At 41.8% G+C, this 26,000-nt stretch overlaps 1 long non-coding RNA gene across 1 annotated transcript in view; it reads left to right on the top strand.

The window, feature by feature from the left end:
* LOC143788870 (uncharacterized) overlaps window positions 1–21,716 on the top strand; it is a 31,241-nt gene extending 9,525 nt beyond the window's left edge. Inside the window, exons 2-3 of the long non-coding RNA XR_013218739.1 lie at window positions 20,174–20,266; window positions 21,381–21,716. This is a non-coding gene — a long non-coding RNA (uncharacterized LOC143788870). The remainder of the gene's footprint in view (window positions 1–20,173; window positions 20,267–21,380) is intronic.
* Window positions 21,717–26,000: the final 4,284 nt, after the last annotated feature.

Genomic DNA, 26,000 nt, shown 5'->3' with positions numbered 1-26,000 from the left:
CCATTTTATTGTCCGACTTATTGCAGCCCATTGTAGTGTCCGTTTTACAGTCCATTGTATGGTCCCGTGTTGTGAAATTGGATTTTGGGCTCCCCCGGTGGCCACTGGTGGAATTGAACTGGTGTGCATCATCCTCTCTGTTCACCTGTTTCCATCAGGATTTGGGAGTCGCTATTTAACCTTGCTCCTCTGTCACTTCCATGCCGGTCAACATTGTAATCAGAAGCCTTTCTGTGCATGTTCCTGCTACCAGACAACTTCCAGCTAAGTCGGACTTTTGTCCTTGTTTGTTTTTTGCATTTTGTTCCAGTTCACAGCTGCAGTTTCGTTTCTGTGTCTGGAAAGCTCTTGTGATCTGAAATTGCCACTCTGATGTTATGAGTTAATACTAGAGTCTTAAAGTAATTTCAGGATGGTGTATTGATAGGGTTTTCAGCTGACCATGAAAGTACCCTTTCTGTCTTCCTGCTATCTAGTAAGCGGACCTCGATTTTGCTAAACCTATTTTCATACTACGTTTGTCATTTTCATCTTAAATCACCGCCCATATATGTGGGGGCCTCTGTCTGCCTTTCGGGGAAATTTCTCTAGAGGTGAGCCAGGACTATATTTTCCTCTGCCAGGATTAGTTAGTCCTCCGGCCGGCGCTGGGCGTCTAGGGATAAAACGCAGGCTACGCTACCCGGCTACTGTTAGTTGTGCGGCAGGTTTAGTTCATGGTCAGTTTAAGTTTCCATCCTTCCAAGAGCTAGTTCCTATGTATGCTGGGCTATGTTCTCTTGCCATTGAGAACCATAACAGTTTGACCGGCCTACAAAGGGTTAAATTAATTGGCAGAGAAAGGAGAGAAAAAAGAAGTCTGCTGAAATTTTTTTTTTTTTTTTTTTCCCTTCAGTTCTGAGTGTGCTTTCAATTGAATCACTTGCAAGTCTGCCTATATTGCAGCCTTCCTCTCTCTCTCTCCTTCTAATCCTGGAATGGCTCTGTGTTCACCTGTTTAAAATGGATATTCAGAGTTTAGCTGCAGGTTTGAATAATCTCACCACGAAAGTTCAAAATTTACAAGATTTTGTTGTTCATGTTCCTATATCTGAACCTAGAATTCCTTTGCCTGAATTTTTCTCGGGGAATAGATCTTGCTTTCAAAATTTCAAAAATAATTGCAAGTTGTTTTTGTCCCTGAAATCTCGCTCTGCTGGAGATCCTGCTCAGCAGGTCAGGATTGTGATTTCCTTGCTCCGGGGCGACCCTCAAGATTGGGCTTTTGCATTGGCTCCAGGGGATCCTGCGTTGCTCAATGTGGATGCGTTTTTTTCTGGCCTTGGGGTTGCTTTATGAGGAACCTCATTTAGAGCTTCAGGCGGAAAAAGCCTTGATGTCCCTATCTCAGGGGCAAGATGAAGTTGAAATATACTGCCAAAAATTCCGTAAATGGTCTGTGCTTACTCAGTGGAATGAGTGCGCCCTGGCGGCGAATTTCAGAGAGGGTCTCTCTGATGCCGTTAAGGATGTTATGGTGGGGTTCCCTGTGCCTGCGGGTCTGAATGAGTCCATGACAATGGCTATCCAGATCGATAGACGTCTGCGGGAGCGCAAACCTGTGCACCATTTGGCGGTGTCTACTGAGAAGACGCCAGAGAATATGCAATGTGATAGAATTCTGTCCAGAAGCGAACGGCAGAATTTTAGACGAAAAAATAGGTTTAGCAAAATCGAGGTCCGCTTACTAGATAGCAGGAAGACAGAAAGGGTACTTTCATGGTCAGCTGAAAACCCTATCAATACACCATCCTGAAATTACTTTAAGACTCTAGTATTAACTCATAACATCAGAGTGGCAATTTCAGATCACAAGAGCTTTCCAGACACAGAAACGAAACTGCAGCTGTGAACTGGAACAAAATGCAAAAAACAAACAAGGACAAAAGTCCGACTTAGCTGGAAGTTGTCTGGTAGCAGGAACATGCACAGAAAGGCTTCTGATTACAATGTTGACCGGCATGGAAGTGACAGAGGAGCAAGGTTAAATAGCGACTCCCACATCCTGATGGGAACAGGTGAACAGAGAGGATGATGCACACAAGTTCAATTCCACCAGTGGCCACCGGGGGAGCCCAAAATCCAATTTCACAACAGTCCCGTTTATTACAGCCCATTGTACTGTCCGGCTTACAGCCCATTGTAGTGTTCGGCTTATTACAGCCCATTGTAGTAAGTCACCTACCAGGGCCGTGGGGTACCCAGTACCGGGTCCGATGTTCACAGGGGGATGTCATGGTGGCGGCGACCCAGTCCGTGGCCTTGGGCACCCATGTAAAAGGGAAATTGAATAAAGTTTATGTTTGTGATGCCACCCATGGTATTCGGTCAGTGGGGACCGATGCTGCTTTAAGGGGTCCTCTGGGGTGATTTTATGGCAGCTAGATGGTGTAACTTCCCACAGGTGAAGAATGTCCCCAGGGCTCCCGGTGTGTAGATGGAAGATGGTGAATGGTGCAGTAAAGAACGAGGACACAGGTTTGCAGTCTCTTTACCTGGTTTACTGTAGGCTTCAGGCAACCACAGTCCAGGGTACAAGATGACAGGACAGGCAGGGTCCGGCCGGCTTGGAAGTGAATCCAGAGTTCCCCTTTACCAGGTGGAGATGAAAGCCTTCCTCTAGCGCGGCGGTGTTGTAGTCCCTTACTGCCTATAGCTTCTGATAAGGTCCTCACAGTTCTTCTCTGTCCCCCATATAGGATAGGACTAAAACCCCTATGACAGGTGACTAGAGCCTTTTTACAGGGACTCTATCATGCCCCGGGCTCTATGTATTACTGTGCCTCCTGGGTATTAGGGCAGACAGGTAACTTGCAGTTCAGCTGTCCTGCCGGTCTCTGCTGTAAGTCGTAGAGGCCCTTACAACCTCGGTGTTCAGGCTACTGGTTTTCTGCGCTTCAGAGGGGGGCAGCTTGTTCATTCCTGGTCTCCCCTGATATCACTCTCCTGTGCTTCATTCTCCTGCATGCTCACTGAATGATGTATTTCCTTCTGTATGTCTCTTTCTCCAGGGGTTGTAGTACCTCGGACTACAGGGCCCCTTCAGACCTCCTGACACTCTATGTCGGTCTGCACTCTCCTCTGTCTCTCTCTGACAGGAACTCTCTCTCTTTCCCTCCAAATCACAATATATATAGGGGAGTCACCTAGGTATAGGATCAAAAGCTCCCCCTTGTGGCCTGGAGTGTGAACATGTTGTGTACATTTTTATTACCTGATAAAGAGATATCCTTCATCGCTTCCAAGCGTAGTATCACTCTCCCCGTGAGGAAAGTAATGTCACTGTGACAACCAGGACCCTGGGGCACCACAGCAGTGTCCAACAGTGCTACAATATTAGATCAAGAAGGCAGCCCTGCACCATGTAATGATGCTCACAGGGACATTAAGATCCCCATCAGCACTATGGGCCTGTATCCCACAAATATGAAAAAAAACAAGAGTTTTTATTTGATATTGTGGTCAAAATACAGCAAAAAAATACATGAATCCCAATGACGGCAAAGAAAAAAGCTGCAGGTCATAGGATGCAGCAGTCCCATGCGAAAGGCGGAGGTGACACAGGTGCAACATACTGATGACACCACTCCTCACACTATGACAATTTATGCCTTTATTCAAAGAATTGCTTTTAATTTTAGTGTAGAGACTCACAAGACAATGAAGACCATTGACGCGAGATGTGAAATTGTAAAATTTGGCCAAAAATTGCAAAATATCACCTAAAACGTCATTCATTTCATCTTTGCCGGGCCCAGTACTGTAGGTGGGATAATTGGGGGCTCTGCCCTTGTAGGGTGCCCTTATATAGTGCCGGGCAGTCGCCTGATCTAACAGTATGGGTGTGACCAATAGGCTGTAAGCCGGCGCGGTGCTCAGCGTGTATGTGTGTGACTGGTGTGCTATACAAGCCTCATCCATGAGCAGTAATAATGTTCAGCCGCTCCCCTCCTCCCATGGATGATGGGTGTGTGAGTGGTTGGTCATCAGTATTTTGCACCTTCACGTCCTTCGCCGTCATCATGGGCCTGCCACATCCTGCGTCCATTACTATTGTAACTGGTGAGGAATCCGGTTGCTCCTGTGATTTACTCCATATAACATCCAGCAATGGTTTGACAACAGGCCAACGTTATATTTCTCCCTGTCATCAGCCCTATAGATTAGGAGAGATGCTATCTACTGCAGCGTTGTTCCTGGGCAGGGAGGTGTCGTTAGAGGAGCAGACGCCTTGAACAAGTCATCGATTGGCCTGGGAATAAGAAGAGAGCGCCACTAATTACTTTCATGTTTTTGGATAATTTTCCAGACTGACTCACACAGAACATATGGTTGAGTTTACTTCTACAAGACTAGTTCAGTGCTGTAATCTTCTCCTGATGACGGGATAAATATTGTGTAAAGAGACTTATGCTACTTGGTGATTAACCGGAGGGACTGATTCAGATTTATTACCCTGTGTTTGCCGGAGAGAAGTCTTTGTCTGGCGGTTATCTGGCTGTAAAGTGCTGTGGACACTAATATCGCGGAGCATTTCATATATTCCAGGGTGTTGTCATCACTAATCAGATCGTTTACGTTGTGCAACAATGTAATTTATCACAGAGTTAGACCCTCCACTACTGTGGTGGACAGAGGGCAGAGGACCCAGCTCTGGTTGGTCTCATTACCATTGATGTTGGTCCAGGAGAACAATACGCTAGGTCCTTTTGTCAAGGTGGCAAACTCTACACCAAGATGGGCGCAGTTATATTTTTGCCTCTCCTCCCTGTTTTGCATTGTGTTTTTAGCGTATGACTGGGTCTCGGTGATTATTCTGTCCGTTCTCCAGTAAAATTTAATCACAACATGACCTAAAGTCATTGCAAAGAAAGGTTTCTGGGGGTGACCGGCCGTACCCCGTAAGGTGCCCCATTGATGGGGCCGTGTGATACCTGATACATATGACTTTTGCTACCACTAGGAGAGTCCCAAAGTTTTTCCCTTGGAGGAAATGATTCCAAATCCAAAACAGCCACTTGGAAACTTTCCTTGGTTAGATAAAAATCAGTCTGAAGCAAAATGTAATAAGTTAAAATATTAAGAAATGTGTAAATGAGTTTTTATTGTCCACTAATAATCGATAATCTCATACCCTTTACAAGACCACGGGATGAAACCCAAACTTTCTCCCAGTTGTGGACTATCCTGTAAAAAAGCTCCAGATTCCAAATATTCTCTTTAAAGGGGCTTCCATTATTTTGAAAAATGGAGAAGTTATAGTGATGAAAACATTTGTGACTTATTTTCACATCCCCGCCCTGATGATTCCATCATCCTCCATCGCTCATAATCACATCACCATGACAACAATGCGTTTGCTACAATCAGTTTGGCTGGTGATAGAATGTTTTTAGCGCTATGAAGTTTTTTAAAATGTTTCAAAAACCTTTCATAGGGAATGCCCTAACCGAATGTACCTACATATATTTTTAAATACATAAGCCTTCCCTTCTGTTTTGGAGAGTCACCCGTTTTCTTTTCCTGCTATCTAGTATACAGAGAGTAAAACAAAACCCGAAGGCATTGAGTATGGGGGACGCAGCACCATCCAAGGGGGCAAGTAGAGCCACCACCCAAAAATATTCACTCCATGCATGGAGATGAAAAGACTGGAGAACAAGCAGTAATGAGTGATCATAGCAAATTTTAATTCATGATTGACAATAAGACAGCTAGTAGTAAAAAAGTACAAAAGCGTATATACAATGAAGCAAAGATAGCCAGAGACTGTATCAGCCAGAGGTCTGTCCATCACATGGGTGACAAGTATTCCATAGATTGCATAAGAGTGTGCACAATAAATATACAAGAGGCAGCATATGTGTGAATGTGGAAAGTATAAGCCAAGTGGAACTGATAGTACAAGCTGTAATACGCGCACAAAACACACAAAGCAAAATGGGGTTCCCTACCGGCCTCTCGACAGCCTGAGTTCTTCTCCATTCACTTGGTAAGAGGCATTTTGTTTTGTGTGCGTATTACAGCATGTATTCTCGATTCCACTTGGCTAATACTTTCCCCCCCATATTCATCGTTTCATTGTACATACACTTTGTACTTTTTTACTAGTAGCTGTCTTATTGTCAATCATCAATTACAATGTGTTATGATCACTCATTACTCCTTGCTCTCCAGTCTTTTCCTATCTAAATATACCGTAGGGTTTATTTGCTTTAGGGAGACTCCAATTAATGGGACTACATTGGCTGAGTAATGTCATAGACCTGGAACGTAGAGCCACAGAGACCATGCAGTGACCTTGGAGCTGTATACAAAGCCTTTTACAGTTAGGTCCATATATATTTGGACAGAGACAACATTTTTCTAATTTTGGTTATAGACATTACCACAATGAATTTTAAACAAAACAATTCAGATGCAGTTGAAGTTCAGACTTTCAGCTTTCATTTGAGGGTATCCACATTAAAATTGGATGAAGGGTTTAGGAGGTTCAGCTCCTTAACATGTGCCACCCTGCTTTTAAAGGGACCAAAAGTAATTGGACAAATAACTCCAAGGCTATTTCATGGACAGGTGTGGGTAATCCCTTCGTTATGTCATTCTCAATTAAGCAGATAAAAGGCCTGGAGTTGATTTGAGGTGTGGTGCTTGCATTTGGAAGGTTTTCCTATGAAGTAAACATGCGGTCAAAAGTGCTCTCCATGAAGGTGAAACAAGACATTCTTAAGCTGTGAAAACAGAGAAAAAACCCATCTGAGAAATTGCTACAATATTAGGAGTGGCAAAATCTACAGTTTGGTCCATCCTGAGAAAGAAAGAAAGCACTGGTGAACTCATCAATGCAAAAAGACCTGGGCGCCCACGGAAGACAACAGTGGTGGATGATCGCAGAATAATCTCCATGGTGAAGAGAAACCCCTTCACAACAGCCAACCAAGTGACCAACACTCTCCAGGAGGTCGGAGTATCAATATCCAAATCTACCATAAAGAGAAGACTGCATGAAAGTAACTACAGAGGGTTCACTGCACGGTGCAGCCACTCATAAGCATCAAGAAGAAAAAGGCTAAAAAACATCTAAAAAGCCGGCACAGGTCTGGAAGAACATTCTGTGAACAGATGAAACCAAGATCAACCTCTACCAGAATGATGGAAAGAGAGAAGTATGGGGAAGGCGTGGTACAGCTCATGATCCAAAGCATACCACATCATCTGTAAAACACAGCGGAGGCAGTGTGATGGCTTGGGCATGCATGGCTGCCAGTGGCACTGGGTCACTAGTGTTTATTGATGATGTGACACAGGAATGAATTCTGAGGTCTTCAGAGCCGCCATACTGTGTGCTCAGATCCAAATGCAGCCAAACTGATTGGTCGTCGTTTCATACTACAGATGGACAATGACCCAAAAACATAAAGCCAAAGCAACCCAGGAGTTTATTAAAGCAAAGAAGTGGAATATTCTTGAATGGCCAAGTCACTCACCTGATCTCAACCCAATTGAGCAGCATTTCACTTGTTAAAGACTAAACTTCAGACAGAAAGGCCACAAACAACCAGCAACTGAAAACCACCGCAGTGAAGGCCGAGCATCAAAAAGGAGGAAACACAGCGTCTGGTGATGTCCATGAGTTCAAGACTTCAGGCAGTCATTGCCAACAAAGGGTTTTCAACCAAGTATTAAAAATGAACATTTTATTTAAAATTATTGAATCTGTCCAATTACTTTTGGTCCCTTTAAAAACAGAGTGGCACATGTTAAGGAGCTGAAACTCCTAAACCCTTCATCCAATGTTAATGTGGATTCCCTCAAATGAAAGCTGAAAGTCTGAACTTCAACTGCATCTGAATTGTTTTGTTTAAAATTCATTGTGGTAATGTCTATAACCAAAATAAGAAAAATGTTGTCTCTGTCCAAATATATATGGACCTAACTGTACATGTATAATTTTGCTATCTTTCCTTATCAATACCCCCAGAAATACAAGAGAGCTGTTGTGATCTTTCCTATCTTTTATGCATATTGAGATGACTCTGCTCATTCTTTCCCAGTCTATACAGCAAAGCTGAAAAAAAATATTTTGATATAAATAGTTACACAAAAAACAATTAAAAGTTACAAATTTGTGTTAACAAATGGATAATTTTCTTATGACAATATATCATATATATTCATATTAACAGAACTCAAAGCTGTGGTGTTGGAACCTTATTTGTACAAATTTCGATCACTTTCCTAAAACATCATGCTGGTTCATTTAAATGTTCTATTTAAACAGGACTTCTTTTTATGATATATATGTATATAATATATTTTCGTATTATACTTTGCCTACAAAGCATTATGTGTATATAATCTTGCTATGTTGCCTAGTCTAAATTCCCAGCAGAACAAATGAGCTTTGATGATCTTACACTTCATGTATCATGAGATGACTCTGCTTATCCTCTCCCAGTATATACAGCAAAGGAGAAAAAATAGCCACTGAACTAGGAAGTTTCAAGTTACTGTGACTGCTCCAGAGGTTAATGGAAATGTCAACAATTTAATGCAGATAGTTCCATAAAAATAAAATTAAAAAAAAAAAAGAATGACAACTTCAAATTTTGGGGAAAGCGCACAATAGGGTAAAATGTTATTATCCTGTTTTGGTACATTTCATTTTTCTATCTATTCACGGCTTTGCTTTTATGCCACATACAAAATCAAACATATACTTTTATTATATACTGTATGTAGCTTCAGAAGCTGCGGGCCACATGAAAAAAATGTAGCAAGTGTCAGTTACAATGAATCGTCACTAAGATCTCACACGTTTCCCTGACAGATTTACATGGACTTGAATGAGATTCAGGCTTTGATACTTTTTTTTTACTTTATTCATAAAAGAAACAGTAAAGCTATCGTCATGACAGATAATCTCCTTGTTATACAGACCATAGAACTGTAGGATATCTACTTTTATGAATGATTAGGTTTCTTCCAGATTCCCTTTTTTATGCGTCGTGAAGGGAAGGTATTTTCTAGCGATTGAGAGCTGAGACTTTGAAGGTGCACTGCTGCTCTTTAGCATATTTATACCTCATAAAATTTTCCAGAAATCAAAAGATTTTCATTATGTGGGTGGGGTGTGATTGTCTGGAGAAGAGATATTCAATAATTTATAAAAGTGGCACAGTGGGAACGCCAGAAAGTCTAGAATTATGGAAAGTGTGGGAGGATTTAGCTAATAAATGCGAACAAAACACTAACGCTCTTCCACACGGCTCTATTAGCACATATTCTTCAAGCCACACTCGATTCTTTTTATCATTTCTACAGATAAATATTTTTTCTCAGCTGGGAGTCGGTTTCTCTGAGTAAAACAACAAAAGTAATTATTAATAAATTTGGAACCAGTGAAAGACCTACAAATTAGGAAAAGTGCAGCAACAACAAGTTTTCAGAAAAAGGAAATGTCTGTAGAAGAACTTTTATTTCTGCCCACGTTGTCTAAATGCATCGAAGCCTGAAATTACCTTTCAAAAAATTCCAAAAAAAGTGATTGTTTTTCACTGAAATCCTTTTTCCGGCTTCTTCTTATGACCCCCGGTATTGGTGTCCTTGGATTTGGTAATGATACATTTACATATAAACGGAAGAAGGAGAGGTCGGCACTTCCATCCGGTATTAGAAAATGTCAATAATCCTTTATTGATGATCCAATAAAAACGAAGGAACACAAGGGGGAATTAAAAAATAGTACATTAAAAGCCCTTCCCCATTTTCCATAGTTTATCCAAAACACTTAAAAATGTCCCACCCCCCTCTACTACGACCCATCGTTTCAGTGATTGGGGGGCTCAAAAAATGGTTAGATGAACATTTACAACCATTATTTGCCAGAATCCCAGGATAACTAAAAGATAGCTCATCTGTCTTAACATTTTTTAATAAATTCCAATGGAAACCCAGTTATCTGTTTATCACATGTGATGTGATCAACTCATACTCTTCTGTCCCCCACCAGTTTTCTGTCAACGCCATACAACATCATCCAGACAGTTACAGTTCTTACACAAATGAACTCAAACAATTCATTTTCACTAGTTTACAGTATTCGACATACAGTAACTATTTCATGTTTAATTCCAAATTGTCCTTACAAACTGTTGGAGCACCAAAGGTTACATCATCTTCCCCTTCATTTGCAATTTTTGTTATGTCCTGGACTGATGTGAGAGAAAAGTATTTTCAGTGTAAACCACTCTTTGCCAATCAGCTGGTGTGGTACGGCCGTTATGTGGACGACCTCCTTTGGGTATGATTTGGAAAGATGTTGAACATCACAAAATTTGTTCCGTATTTGTTATTTCATATTATGGGATTCTTTCTTCATGGGATCACATTGATGGCAGGGTTTACACCTCCCTTTATAGAAAGGCTTTATCTGGAAACTCAATTCTCCAATCTAGCAGTCATTCACAACGTACGATTAGCTATTCCGCAAGGCGAGTTTATGAGTTTCAGACGCACCTGTTCAGATGATGACAGGTTCTTCAAACAAGGTGCCATACTGCAGACCAGGGTACCTTAAAGAGGGTAAAAGAGACATTTAATTCACACTGCCTTAGAAAAGGTTAAATCCAAAGCTAGGAAGACACTTCTGTGCAATACTCCAAACTTGACATTTCTTCTACAACTGTTATCTTTACTACTTTTTTCAGTTGGCAATTTAACAAAATTAAACATATTTTTCAAAGGATTTTTTTTGTGGTTAATCAGGATGATATTTTGAGGCAAATCATTTCAGAGGTTGCAGATGTGTCTCGAAAAGGGGGCGACCCCTAGGTAATATCCTATCACCCAGTCTATTTCCGAGCCTCACTACCAGAACAACCTGACTAAAATCTAAAGTTTTTTTTATAAATGTACAGGAAGCCAATGTCATGTGTGACATGATACATTTAAGGTTTTATGGCATGGAAAGGGTTGCACGTCCTACCAGAGGGGGCAGTTGGCAGAAACGCTTCACTCTACGTGAAACCTTTTGGATATTAACGCTTGACACAAAATATCCACGGAGCATGAATTTTAGAAATGATTTATTCGATATATATTGACTTTGATTAAATTGATTTGTTATAAATTGATCATTTGTATATGGTGTGTTTCCTCCATTGGTTGAATACACATCATGCTCTAAATCGCTTGTGATTGATTCCACCCAATTTATAACGAGAGTCTCTTCATTCGGCTTCCATATTATGATGAAGGGCGTTCTACATGCCAGAAACGCGTCAGTGTTTTAGTTCCCTCTTATGTTACTTCTTATTTAATGGATCATCAATAAAAGATTATTGACATTTTACATTGCAGGATGGAAGTGCCGACCTCTCTTTCTTCCATTCCAAAGCTGCTGCCCTGTAACAGCGAGATCTGGCATCCGTCGGTTTCAATTCTCCCAACTATCTTATGAGCATCAGGCGAGGTGAGCTCCATAGCTGCCTTTGATACATTTACATAATACAGATACATTTCTCAAGTAGCAGCCTGGCATCTCGTGGCGAAACAAGACTCCACTATAGCTGACCCCTGATTCAATTGGAGGTGGGAATCTAACAAGTTTCCTTCTTTGCGAGTAACTCATCATTAGCAAACAATGGGTCAAAAGCCAGAAGATCATTGTGGATTTTAAATGAGATTTTCATGATCCAAATGAGTATGTTTTTGGTTGTATGGCCCAAAACAAGGAAAGAGGCTCTATGGAGATGTTTTCTATGTAGAACCTTTTATCGCCTCATCATCCCTTATATTGTTAATAAGCACTGACTTAGGAGATGAAGCCTTTATTTCTTATTCTATACAGGGATGGAAGGTTCCTGATGCAGCAAGCTCCCTCCTACCAAACAGAAATATCTTACCATACATCAAAGACTCATTGAGGCCCTAAGAACTTTGGATTGACTATGCAAAAAATGCAAAAATGTAACATAGCCAGTTGTGACGACACAGCGTTTTATCTTCTTTAACCAGACATCTATTTTCATTAAGCCAGGAGTCATTGACTGTTATCTATATGTTTACTTTTGAATTTATGTGTTTCTTTCTGGTGGATCTAGAAAACCCAGACTTTTGTTTGTATAAGCCTGCAATATTGATTTGTAAGTTGACATTTGATGTAACATATTGTGCTGTTATCCTGGATGACTAGAGATGCAGGATTATTGAATAATGATGTTTGCTGATATGTTGATTACACATTGTCCAGGCCAGCTAACTTGTTGACTTGCAAAACAGAGGAGTAAAATCTATGCAAATAGATTAAATAATTAAACAATGCGAGTTGATCTCCTCACCATGCTTCCATTTTACCTCTGGATGCTGGTTTGAAGGACAGTTGTTAACTATAAAAAGAGGATATATGCACTTCTGTAACAGATACCTCCATATACAGATATACATCCAAACATCCAAAGAACCAGAGACTCTTTACAAGACAGCAGCCAAGACATCATGGCTCAATCACGAAGGACAAAGATTTGTCATTCTACAGGATGCCAGCTTAGGGGACCACAGCCCGACTGAAAGAATATAGATCTGCTTCATTGACCATCGCTGAACCATGGATACATTTGGGGTAGTCAAGATTTGGACCCACCGGTCATCTGAGCCCCATGGATAAGTTTGTGAAAGGCAGGAATGGGGCCCACCGGTCACCTGGTTCCATGGAGATGTTTGGAGAAGTCAGGTTGTGACCCTCCAGTCAATTGGCCTTGTACCTCACTGGACTGTCATCTTCCTAAGCTTGTCATTACCTCCTCTTTGTGTGTTCCACGGTTGGGGTAGTCGGCCTTGGAAGCTTTGAAGTCACAGCTGCTCTTATCCCTGTGAGTCAGCAGAAGGGTAAGGCTCTGTAATTTGCTCCATCTTGGGTATTTTGGTAGGACGGTTCTATGTGTTATTTGCCTGTTTTGTGGTTCAATAAAGTATTGTCACACTGTTTTACCCTCACCCTGTGTTGTCTGAGAAGTATTTCGCCCATGGTAAAAGGTGAGCGGGCATTCGAACGGTGGGTTGATCCCTGTGTCTCCACACCAGCCCATCAGAAATAGTTTACTTTTCATGGTGCACAACCCTCTGTCCTGACCAGACATCAGTTACAAATTCCCTATATCATCAGGTAGACTACTTTTTTTCCACTTTGGTCTATTTTTCCTCAATAGTCATTGTGACTTATGAAATATGATAGAACATGACATCAGCTGCTCTTCACCTATGATGAGACTAAAATCCAGGCAAAGTACTAGAGAAAAAGGGAAGCAATAATCTAAAGCTTGGGCTGTTTTGGTAGCTCAGAGGCCCTTTTTCAGGGTGAACCTATGACTCTGTGTTATATTATTGCACTAGTATCTGTGGATAGACTGGAAAGTGTGCACAGAACAGGTAGGAATGGAGAACATTTAGATATGTCACCCTTATAACTGTACAGAGAAATGAATGTTTGTTTACTTTCAATAATCTCTTAAAATTGTTAGTTTGTAACATTTATCAATAAAAGTGCGGTTTTAACTATTGAAAAATCTCTTTCAGCATAAAACGTCCTTCCAGCTGTCACATTTGATTGGTTACCATCGGCGGCGGTTCTGATAAGTGCTATATTGTAATGCAAATTCCTGCCATCAAACGCCTCATTCTTCCCGGAGTCACTAGATTGTTCTTATTCTTCAGCAATCTGATGGCATTTTGGATATCATCAAAGGGTAAATTGGGATATTATGTTGCTCAATTAATTTACTCAAGTAGACATTTTATTTGAAATGGCAACCAATTATTATATTTTAGAGGAGCAGAAACAAGGCTTTTGATTGCATTGTACAGCGAGCTGCACATTGTGTGCCATTTCACTTCGTCAGCTCCTTTCTTTTCCCCTCGTACATTTTATGAATACACAGTTTTTATTTTATTGGCTAAACATAGCAGATTTATGCAGTAAGCAAATAATTCCCAGCCAGGAACATCTTCTGGGATTCCCCCCTTTGAAATGCTGTTATTTTAGGTCAGGATTTTGGAAGTGACTTTTTACCTTCATTGTATTTCCATTGCTACTAAATAAAATTGGCACGAGGGACTCGCGTCGTCTTCCAGGGAAATAAAACAAACGTCTGGACAGCTCAATGCAAAACAACATTTTATGGTGCAATTTTTTTTAACTTTGTTCCCGTTTCCTTCTTATCCTTGTCCGACCTCCAGATGTCTCCAAAGAGAGATCTTTGGGAAAGGCTACCACCCAGCAGACGGGACCATCTTCCAAGGTGCAGATGTCATAGATGATAGCGGCAAAGCTCCAGGCAGTAGGTTTCTCATTATGAATCACTGGGTCTATGAGACTTGGAGAGGCCTTCGTCTTGCCGAGTATGTTTAATTTTATGATGAATCATTAATAAAAATAATGGAAATCTTTGGTTTATTTATTTATTGATTGTTTTGAAGTGAAATTCCTTTTTTAAGCTCTCTTTAGCATAATTTTACATTTCTTTCCCTAGAAGATCTGCAGCAATATTCTCTAAGTCTAATTGCTTGTGTTGTCTTTCAAATACATGGAATTCTATAGTGTAGATTGATACATTGACGGGCAGCACATGAGGCCATAGGCTCTGTTCGCCATGGCAATGCCCATCTGCCCCATCGTTTTCTTCTAGTAGCGCAACCTCCTTCTGTCAAACACCTTCGAATCTACAGGTGCTTATGAAGACATCATCTAGGGGTTTAGCCTGCCAGGATCAGAGACATCTCAAATCTTGGCAGTTGCAGTAGGAATTATTCCTCCTGGTTCAGCATAACTCAATATTAGAGATCAGATAATTTATTTGAGAGGAATTGTATTCTCCGTAAACTTAACAGTGTTTTCTCCAGAATACAATTTTTTTGCAACATGCAAATTGATATTTCCGAAAAAAGAAAACGTGTAACTGCCAAAGTGTAATAATCCATGCTATCTAAAAAATTAATAACATTTATTGAAACATAAATATTAAAAACACTTAAATACCAATAATTCCATTGATACAAACAAAGGTTAAAATTGGTGGTTGAGCCACAGCGGGAACCCCAAGGTAATTGGCACAGATGACAGAGAACTAAAAACAAAAAAAGTTGCACTCTGTAGTTCTAAAGCATGTCAATATGAAAGATGTGAAATATGAAAAGCAATACTGCTTCTGGATAATAGGAAAAAAATTAGATGTTTAGCACATCATTTGGCCAATTCATGCATGCCCAGCAGCCAACGATAAGGGGGTCTTAGAAAAGCTGGGAACCTACAAAGTCTAGTGTGAATACTTCTCTTAGGGTACCGTCACACAGTGCCATTTTCATCGCTACGACGGCACGATCCGTGACGTCGCAGCGTCGTATGATTATCGCTCCAGCGTCGTAGACTGCGGTCACACTTTGCAATCACGGAGCTGGAGCGATGCCGAAGTCCCCGGGTAACCAGGGTAAACATCGGGTTACTAAGCGCAGGGCCGCGCTTAGTAACCCGATGTTTACCCTGGTTACCAGCGTAAACGTAAAAAAAACAAACAGTACATACTTACATTCCGGTGTCTGTCCCCGGCGCTGTGCTTCTCTGCACTGTGTAAGCACCATAGCCGGAAAGCAGAGCGGTGACGTCACCGCTGTTCTCGCTTTCCGGCCGGCAGGCGCTCACAGTGCAGAGAAGCTGAGACGCCGGGGGACAGACACCGGAATGTAAGTATGTACTGTTTGTTTTTTTTACGTTTACGCTGGTAACCAGGGTAAACATCGGGTTACTAAGCGTGGTCCTGCGCTTAGTTACCCAATGTTTACCCTGGTTACAAGCGAACGCATCACTGGCTCGCTGTCACACACAACGATCCAGCGATGTCAGCGGGTGATCAAGCGAAGAAAGAAAGTTCCAAACGATCTGCTACGACGTACGATTCTCAGCGTGATGTCTGATCGCAGTAGCGTGTCAGACACAGCGATATCGTAACGATATCGCTAGAACGTCACGAATCGTGCCGTCGTAGCGATGAAAATTTCACTGTGTGACGGTACCCTTAGACTGAAGGTATTAACACTAGACACATAGGACCCAGCAGATCTGAGACCACCTTGTCGTTGGCCGCTGGGAATGCATGAATTGGCCAAATTATGTGCTAAGCATCTCAGTTTTTTCCTATTATCCAGAAGTAGTATTTGTGTGACGCTAGTCACTACTCACGGCCAAGCCATGAGTCAGAATAGTCAAGGAGTCCAAGGTCAGAAGCCAGGAGAGTACTTCATAAACAGAAGAAAGAAACAAAAGCGTAGTCAGGTAACGTTCCGAGGTCAGAATAACAGGAGGATAATGGATCAGAGCAGAAGGGGTTAAACAGGCGGATGGTCAGAACGAAGTCCAAGGTCAGGCAGCAAATGATCAAACATACAGAACCCAACGCACAGGGAGCACAAACCTACTAGATGAATGAATGTCTGGCAGAGGTCTGGGAGAAGCAGCTCAGTTATGTAGCATGGCAATTACCTGGGATTGTGAACACTTGGAGACAGCAGACGCCTCCCAGTCACAGATTGGATAGTCGAGCTATCAATCAACACACTGACAGCTCAGTATGCCCCTGTACCAGGTTGGATGGCCAAGTTGTCAGTAACTGCATCCCAGAAACACTGAGGGGTGCAACTGTGACAATTGCTATTCATATGTCATATATTTCATGATTGACATGCTTTAGTACTTCAGATTGAAACTTTTTTGGTTTATTGTATATGGACATGGCTGCTCCTAGTATCACACTAGCTTGGAAGTGCCAGTCAGTCTTTTGTCACATGACAGAGAACTATGTTCTATATAATATGAGCAGTATATATAAATAATCCATGGTACATATTCAAAAACACAGACAAAAGTGTTTGTACAAAAATGCCAATAAATAGTCAACCCACAATGAGAGTCACTAGTAATGGAAATAAGTGTTCAGTAACAGAGGGCTCAGCCACCACATAACCGACGCGCGTTTCACTGTTGCTTCATCAGGGGTCAAACTTGCGAATTCAGAAAGATAGCGGCAGCTGTGGCCAATATTCTGCTGAACTTTAAAAGTCAAAAGGTTAAAAAATAATAATAATCCTCACCTCACTACTCACCTGTCCTGCCGGTTCCGCAGCCCACCATCTGGTCCTCCACGCCTCTTCTTTTCCCCTTCTTCTGTCTACATTCTTTTCACTACAGGCAATGGCTTCTGGTGCCAACTATACCTCTGATATCACTGCGTGCCGTTCCATCACTGGACACATCATGAAGTCATGATTCTACGACGCATGTAGCCCTAATGACGGCACGGCGCACAGTATTATCTGTAGAGGCCTAGTTGAGCCACATGAAGAGACTAAAGTGGATACCGATGATAGGAAAAGGTGAAAAGATCATGAAGATCAGACAATCGGGGACTTGTGAGGTGAGGATTGAATGCAGGTGAGGTGAGGTGAATTGCAGTCTGTTCGGTGTTTTGCTACTTTGTCATGATAATGACTCAGATTAATATTGTGAGAAATTTGCATACTTAATGAGATTTATAGAAAGATAAGTACACAAGATAAAAGTCTGCAATTTACCTTCATATTTTCTTGAGTTTCAGATGATGCACTTTTAAAAAATGGCAGATTTTGTTTCCGCAGACTGACTCCGGTGTCTGCCCGCTCTTGCTTTTAAATAACCTTTTCCCTATGAGGTGCATGATAACTTTACCTACAATTAACTCTGAAAACAACACACTTCAAGGATAATTTGTATTGATCCTCAGTCATTCTGGACCATTTCATGATTACAGCTACATCGTTAAGCTTTTGTTTTGCGAGATGGCAAAATGTCCCCAATTAACCTTTTCATCTAAGAAAATCTACGGTTTGGGAACATCCATAAACACAAGTGACATTTCCCAAGTGTCTCCAGTTTACTAGTTTAAGAATACTTGACAAATGAGAGCTAAGCACTTCTGAGAAGCATTTATAGATTCATCTTCCAAAATAGCAGTCAACCTCCGTCTAACACATGAAGCTCGTGTTGCAAATTTACAAAAGTCTCCAAATAACAATATCGATCGAACTCTCATAATTCCGACAGAAAAACCCTTCTCCGACTGTTGCCGATCGTTATGGTTGGACGTGTTTGTTATGCCGTATCCTGAGATGTTAAAATAAATGAAGAAAACTGTGGTGATCAAATGCAAAATAAAAAAAAATGTATCTATCAATAACAACTTGTCAACCCCCACAGGACGCCTTTATCAAGCCGGTGAGACGTCGCTGGCCTCTTGGATCATTGGCTTCACCAGAGACGGGTTCTGCACATCGTAAAATGTATTATCTTTAGAAAAATCAAGTATTTGTATCAACAAGCTTTAAAAGTAAATAATATTCATTATTAGAGATAAGCAAATCGATGTGATGTAAATTGAATGTGTCCATCCATCCATCATCTGTCCATCCATCAATATATCCATCTTTTCATCTATCTTTCTCATTCATTCTCCCTTATGACCACTGTACTCAGGAGCTGGAGCAAACAAATACGGTCAAAGCTCTTCCATTGCTAGATTGCTAATTTCTTAGAAATCAATTTTGGAACCTTTTTGTGGCAAAACGTTACTTTCCCGCAGTGTTCTTATGCATTTTACAAGTAAGAGGTCGCTACAATACAAAGTGAATGAGTGGGCGAGTTACGCAGATTTTGAAGGCCCCCAGTTATGCCGCTCTAGCATGCCACGTTTCTCACTTAACGTTTGCTGCATGTGTTAATGTGCCATCCGTGACCATATAATTAACATGATGTCAGTCATAAACATAATATCCAGAAATGAGTGGCTCGAACAACTATAAACAAAAAAAAATTAATGTAATTTTGTGACACTCTGTCTGGAGATGTTTATGCTGTGTGCCACCCAATGGCTGCGATTGGAATTGTGGTTTGTCGAGGATTTAGAATGTTGCCATAATGTTGAATTCGCATTGATTTATGAGAACTTGGAATTGTTAACAATTTGCGGTAAAGTAAGAGTGGACCCATCTGTTACTGGGTGACACAGAATTAGGGGAACGCTGGCCGAGGTGACCCCGGGCTGTTGAGTGGACGTTTATCTAAACACATCACTGTTATTTTGTATCCAAAATATAAACTAATCTTGAATTTATTTAAAAAGGGCAATTTGTGTCACGGGAATGTAAAACTCGGCTGCGTCTCCGGGAATATGAAAAAAGTGTCAGTGATGTTGCTGTCATAGTAATAATATGGTGTCTGTCTGATCCTACAAGCGCTCAGCTCAGATCCACAGGAGGCAGAAGCCATTGCCAATAAAACATCATCACAGCTCGGCTCACCCGGGTATAAGGAATAGTGCGACTACACATGGTCCTCTCGTCAGGCACGCGCGCTCTGTAGGTATTTAACATTACGTCTGTGTACTGGGCTGGAAATCACTTTAATTAGTCTGCTTTTTTTATCCAGAAACAGCGCCACTTCTGGCGTCAGGTTGTATCTGGTATTACAGCTAATGTAGATGAATGGTTCTGAGCGCCTGCACACGCGGTGCAGGTGTAACCCAGGGCTTCAACATGTGGTAGCAATACACAGCACAGCTCCTGCAGAAACCCTTTTTTGAGGAACAAAGGGGAGCTTCCTGTCCACCATTCACTGATTTGAAATGTACTCATCCTTTTCAATAAGAAGATCTGCAGCAGCTGAGGCTCAGACTTGAGTTTTCAGAAGCAGCACGCTACAGCATCATGTCCTAAATCAGGAATCCTGAATGTCAGCCTAGAAGGGTGAAGACTGGAGAAGAAACGTCCTGCAAAAGCGATCAGCATAAGACCGCGCCTACAGTAGGGGCTGAGCCACGTCCTCGTAGCGCCGTTATCTTGGTTTCAGCATTGGGTTCTGACTTCCAAATGTGGAAAATTCCTATAACGTGTACTATAAATGTTATTCTATGGTATAAAAAGGAAATGATAAGTTAATGTGGAGGGGGACAGAAACTTTTTTTCATGCTAATTCTCATAAAACCCTGAAACTGTTCTGAAGGCGTCAGGTCATGAATAACCACCAGTCGGTAAATACGCTGCTTGTGTTTTTCAGAAAGTTTTGCCGCTCCGGCACCTTCATCTGGCTCCTCTTCAAACAAGTCCACAGGGAAGGATTATTTCGGCTCTCGCAAATACATTTTGGTTGGTAGGTGGGCTTTCTCTGACGATCTCGATGACCCCTCTGAGGCTGCAGTGATGGAGATGGTCCAAGTGGTCTTTGTTCATAAATCTGGCACGGCTGACACTGCCGAGCGCTCTTCATGGAGCGGGAGCGCTGCAATCACTAAATGGATGTTTTTATTGGAATAATTCTGGGTTTTAACATTTGTAAAATGCATTTGAATCTGTAAATGTTAAATAATTTATTTCTGGCGTTCTGTGAACCATCAAGCTGTGCCGTGCACTTAACGCCACGATGTGGACTTTCTAATATGTGCTGAAAGTGTTATGTTTTCCCTATCAAATAAGAGTCTCCCTAAAGTGTTCTGAGAATCTGCTCCCCGGGAGGAAAAGAACGTTCTTCATACTGTATGATTTTACTAAGGTTTTATTACTAGGTTTCATTACTCGTCCATCTGTTTATCGATCCATCTGTCCGCCTATTCATCCTTCCATCCATCCCTCTTTCCATCCATCTATTCATCTACATTTCTATCCATCGGTTCATTCATTGCTTTGTCCGTTCATAAACCAGTCATTCATCTATCCATTCATTCATCAATCTGTACATCTGTCTGTCCATTCAAATATCAGTCCATCCATCCATCAATATATCTATCCTTTCATCTATCTTTCTCATTCTTTTATCCAGCCATCTATCTGTCCATCTACCCATTTGTCTATCCTTCTTTCCATCTGTCTCACCATCTGTCTAACCAGCCATCTTTCTATCCAACCGTTGAACCATTAACATACCAGTTTACCATCCATTTATCCATACATCCATCTATCAATTTGTCCATCCATCATCTATCCATCCGTCAACTCATGCATCCATTCATCTATCCATATATTTATCTATCCATCCATTCCTCCATTCATCTGCCCATGTGTTCATCCGTCCATCTGTACCCCTGCTAAAAGATCCTGACTGCATATATATCTCAGTTATTCCTGTGGTTAACCATATCCCTGCTGTAAGTTTTGCCATCCAGCAGCATCTATTGCTTCCAACGTCGCTTCCCCACCTGCTGTCTTGCGTACCTTGTTGTCCTGGTCCTTGCTGATCCACCTACTATCCTTTTCCGCTGTATCAATAGCTGCTCATCTTGACGTATGGCTTTGAGAATCCACCTCAACAGGCAACTGTATCACAGTCACGCTCTGAAGAAACCTCATGGCTGTCAGGCTGCCGATAGGACTTAAAGATGGAACCAAGGAGAATAGTCACAGTCTGGTGACCCAATGGAGGGGTAAATTGCAGTAATCAAAGGATTAAACACCAGGGATTGGAAATGTCTCTGATAACGGCTAGTAGTAGACAGTTGGCTGTCGGTGGAGTGTAGATCGCTGACTTCAGGACAGCACCCAGGCAGCAGTTACTCCAGAGACCCATGGGTAGACTAGCCACCATAAAGAGGCATATTGGTGGTCATTAAGAGGAAAAAGCCACAGACTTCAATCAGAACAGGATAAATCGATAAAGTCACTGACTTCTTTGTCAAATACAAACTGAGTGTATTTTACCAAATTGCATGTCTCAGTTTTAGAACAGGGAACACTTTTAAATCATAATTATTAATATTTTTTTTTCCGCTTTGCACAATTGACTTTAGAGGTCTAAAGTCGACCTTACTTATTACGAGGCGGCTCAGGGAGAAACTATTTGCTTTGTTCCGTGACACTCTGCGGAGAGCGATGACTTCTTCCAGCCGTAGATTTGAACTTGAAATGTCAGAAGGAAACGCTCTATACTAATCTTCCCTGAAAAATGTGTAAATGTACAGATACGTATAATAGGAGCGGGAGATTAGGTGCGTTTCCCTACTTTGTCAAAGATGGATAGTTCTATTGAATATTTCTAAACTCAGCAATTATATTAGCAGCTTAATAATGAAAAAGAAAATTGGCTTACACTTCTCCTTTTTTTATTTGCTCAATATCTGATTCAGACTTATTCCACTTGTCAAATTATATCATGGAGCGAAATTGAAAGAAATCATTTCCAAGGTTCTCTCTTAAGACATAACCCTTAAAGTAATAATGTAGTTTAGAAATGATCCGCAGACCTTCAGCGAGTTGCATGTTTAATGGCAATTTCTATGGCTTCAGCCACGGCGGAATATTCCATACCGGTTAATGATCTCCTTTTGTTTTATTCTCAAGGTTTTCGGCATGGTAATAGGCATTCGGCTATAGAAGTAATGGGATTGATGCATTATGTATGCGTGAAACATTGTAACCATGTGGGGTCAGAGGGAATCGAGAAGATCTCAGCCGCCTACAAGGAGTAACGTTGAAAGATGAGATGCATCGAGCTGGAAATCTCAGGCGCAATAAGATGTCATTGTGACCGTGTTCCTGCCGCTTGTATTTGCTTATAAGTGTTGGATACTTTGAATAAAATTGTCTTAAAACAATTGCAGATCGTTCATTTAGTGCAAAACAAAGTTCGAGATTGGGCAAGACTAGAGTAATAACCCAACAGTGGGGAGCTTCAGCTTTTGGCTACTGGTGCCAACATGGTTTCCTTAGAAGCTGTTTATTTTGGAAGGGACATGAGCAAACCAATGCAAATGAAATGTCAAAAAAAATTCCGATTCACATGAATCTGAATTTACTGTATTCTAAATAACTATGAAAGGTTTAAAAAAGAGAAAAATATAATACCTCTCCCTGGTCCTCACTTTCTACAAACAGCTCCACAGTTCTGGTCCGATCGTCAGTCACAGCAGGTCATTGGTTTTCTTCACAGGTCCTGTCCAGTCTTCTGTGCATCGAACGCTATCTAGACCTCATTAGACTTAGTGCGTGAGGTCAAGTTATGACGTGCAGAGACCTAATCAGTGCTGGAGGGACCGAAGACTGGAAGAAGATCGAAGACCTGCTGTGACTGAAGACCGGACTGGAACTGAAAGGATCACGTTGGGCTCACCCGGAAAGGTGATAGCCGGGTGAGTAGTATCTTCAATTTAATTCTATATTTATTATTTTTTGGGTCTTGAGCAAATTTGGCGGCTGTGCTAATTAGAATTTTTACATATTCATTCATCCTCGCTTTGGGAAACCCATTGCTGAATCCCCTATTATGGGATATTATGGAGTCACCATCCCAGGATTGAGGGTGGACAGCGGAGAGCATCTATTCTCTCTGGAGGACTTCACACTCCTCTGCCTTCTGGGGACAGCTCATTGGTATAAATGGAAACTGTGTGATACTTAATTTCTCCTGTGGTGGCGCTCCATGGGAATTGCACACACACAGGGCGGCTTTGAAGACAAATATATGAAGCTGGGATGCTCAGGTCAGAAGACTTGTGTATTGCAATCTGTGCTCGGACCAATTTCCCCGGACGTCTGAAGCAGCCATTACTGTTAGTACCTATAGATTGTAGCCATTTGCTTGGTTCTTGTGATCTGTTTTTGCAATTCAGCCCTATTAACAAAAATACATTGCCTAAAGTGGACATCTCCTTTAAGCAGTACGTTTACAGTGATATATTTGTATACTGTACTTAGTACACAGCATCATAAACACAAAGGGGAAAAGTTTGGTGCAGGAGCTGTGCACGTGTAAGGTGCCTGGGCGAGGTAGTCATGGACGAGCTGCTGCTCCTGCTTGCTCTGACACCGTACAGACAAAACGTGTCCCAGTCCCGGTGTGCTGCGTGGGATACTGCTGAGTGTGGGGTGCATCACACCTACTTGTCACCCACAGGCCTCCACTGGCTGCAGGCTTTCGTCTTCCGGAACCTTTGCAACTAACAATCCGGGGGACACTGACTTAGTTAAAAGAGTCAAACTTTTACTTGTCAGCTTACGATCATTACAATGAAGCATATAGGATAAGGCTCAGTGGGTTACAGTCTTTCCAACAGGTGCCGGACACAACTTCAGCCCCAGTTCTCGGTATGGGTAGAGCATCTCTCTTGCTAACACCTCTAGCACTGGGGATTCCTCTCTACCACTAGCAGTGCACCCAGACTCCATCACCTCCCGCATCTGAGAGTCTGAGTCCATCTTTCCCTGCAGCTCCGCAGGCTTTGTGTGCCAAAAGGCCCCGACGTCCATCTCGAGGTTCCCAGGCTCTTTGTGGGGGTCTCTAGAAGAAGATGTGCACTTTGTAGTAACTGCCGCATTGGCTGATCAGTAAATGCCCTGGATCGGCCTCATTGGGCATCTGACAATGGGCTTCTATCCAATCATTGCACACGTTCCTGTTATTATGGATTACCCAGAAATAATAATTCTGGTATTTTGAAGAAAGTTTAAGCTGGCGTTAGATAGAAATGACATTTTTTCAGTAATATTTGATCTGAATTCTGTAAGTTGAGGAATTAATTTGCATGTTTACTGTAAACGTCTGTGTAATTGATTATCCCACAATCCCGCACTGCTCCCCGCAGCGCCAGTTCTGCCTCTCACTTCTACTCACACCGAGCCCATATGGCTCATTTCTTAAATGGCAATTCATTACAATACTAGGGTTTCCGAAGAAATAAGAAAACATACAAAATTACCAATTTCTTTCCAAGCTTTTGCTTAGACATAAAGATTCAAATGTATGTAAATGTAGGAGTTCGGTATGTAGAACACATATGTCGTGCATGTCACACATATGTTCACATGCTCCTCTTTATTTTTGAAGCAATGTAGTAACTTACTGATAACTGTGGGTGCTGGATATCGGTACCTGCTGCTCGAGATGCCCAAAAATGACAATTTCTATAACCTTGGCTATTTTTGGTCCATTTCACACAATTGTCCCATTTCAAGGCCAATAAAGGCCATCACTAACCAGTCTCAACCACTGTTCGGCCAAGGACGCACTTAGACTATGATATCAGACAACATCCACAACGAGCGCAGGGTCCAATATTCAGATCACAAGTCAGCAATCAGGATAAAAACATTAACTTTTGGCTTTTTGTATGGAAGTAGCAAGTGCCGTCAGGATGGAAGAAAGACTGCAGCTTCTTCATGTCATCTCTGCACCTGTGCAGCCACCAGTGACCCCACGCGAGGCACAGGAACTTTTCTTCATGTTATCATCCACTTGTAATGAAGGAAAAAGAGACGGCCTGTTGTATTTGTGCTGCCTCACTTTAGCACTATGTGACTGTTCCCGTACCTGAGTGTCTCGTTGCGCCCTGCTATAGTCTGATGTGACATTATTGTCCTGTCCGTCTTTATATCATAGTTGCTGCATTCAGTGGCAAGTAAGAACAGGAGGCATTACAGACATGAGAAATCAGATGCCACGCAAATAAAATGTGTCCATTTTTAGGAAATTTGCTGCACTTTAATTAATTAATTTTACAAAAATTGCCAAAAAAAACCCTTCCACCATTGTAGACTGCGTCAGTCAGAGAAGGCACCATTGACATGTATGTGGGATTCCCCAGAATGCCTTGCAGCTATCACATGGTATAACACAGCCAATCAGGAGACATCATAAGCTGTATAAAAGCTGAGGCAGTCATTGCAGCAGCCATGTTATGATGAATCTGGACAGTTAGGGTATGTGCACATGCAGCGCCCCAGAGTCCTGGTCGTTGCAGTATTGTCGCTCTCCCACCAGGGGGAATGATGGTACGTCTGATGGTACTAAAGGAGTTCACCTGACCAGGTATCACAGTCACACACTACACTTCACACTCCGGCCACCAGGGGGAGCAAAAGGTTCTATCTATTAGGCCACTCCTCACACTCAGGTAAAA

The sequence above is a fragment of the Ranitomeya variabilis genome, chromosome 8 (assembly GCF_051348905.1).
Source record: "Ranitomeya variabilis isolate aRanVar5 chromosome 8, aRanVar5.hap1, whole genome shotgun sequence".
NCBI lineage: Eukaryota > Metazoa > Chordata > Amphibia > Anura > Dendrobatidae > Ranitomeya > Ranitomeya variabilis.
Note: the sequence above shows the minus strand (reverse complement) of the source record. Positions and strands in the feature narration are given on the sequence as shown.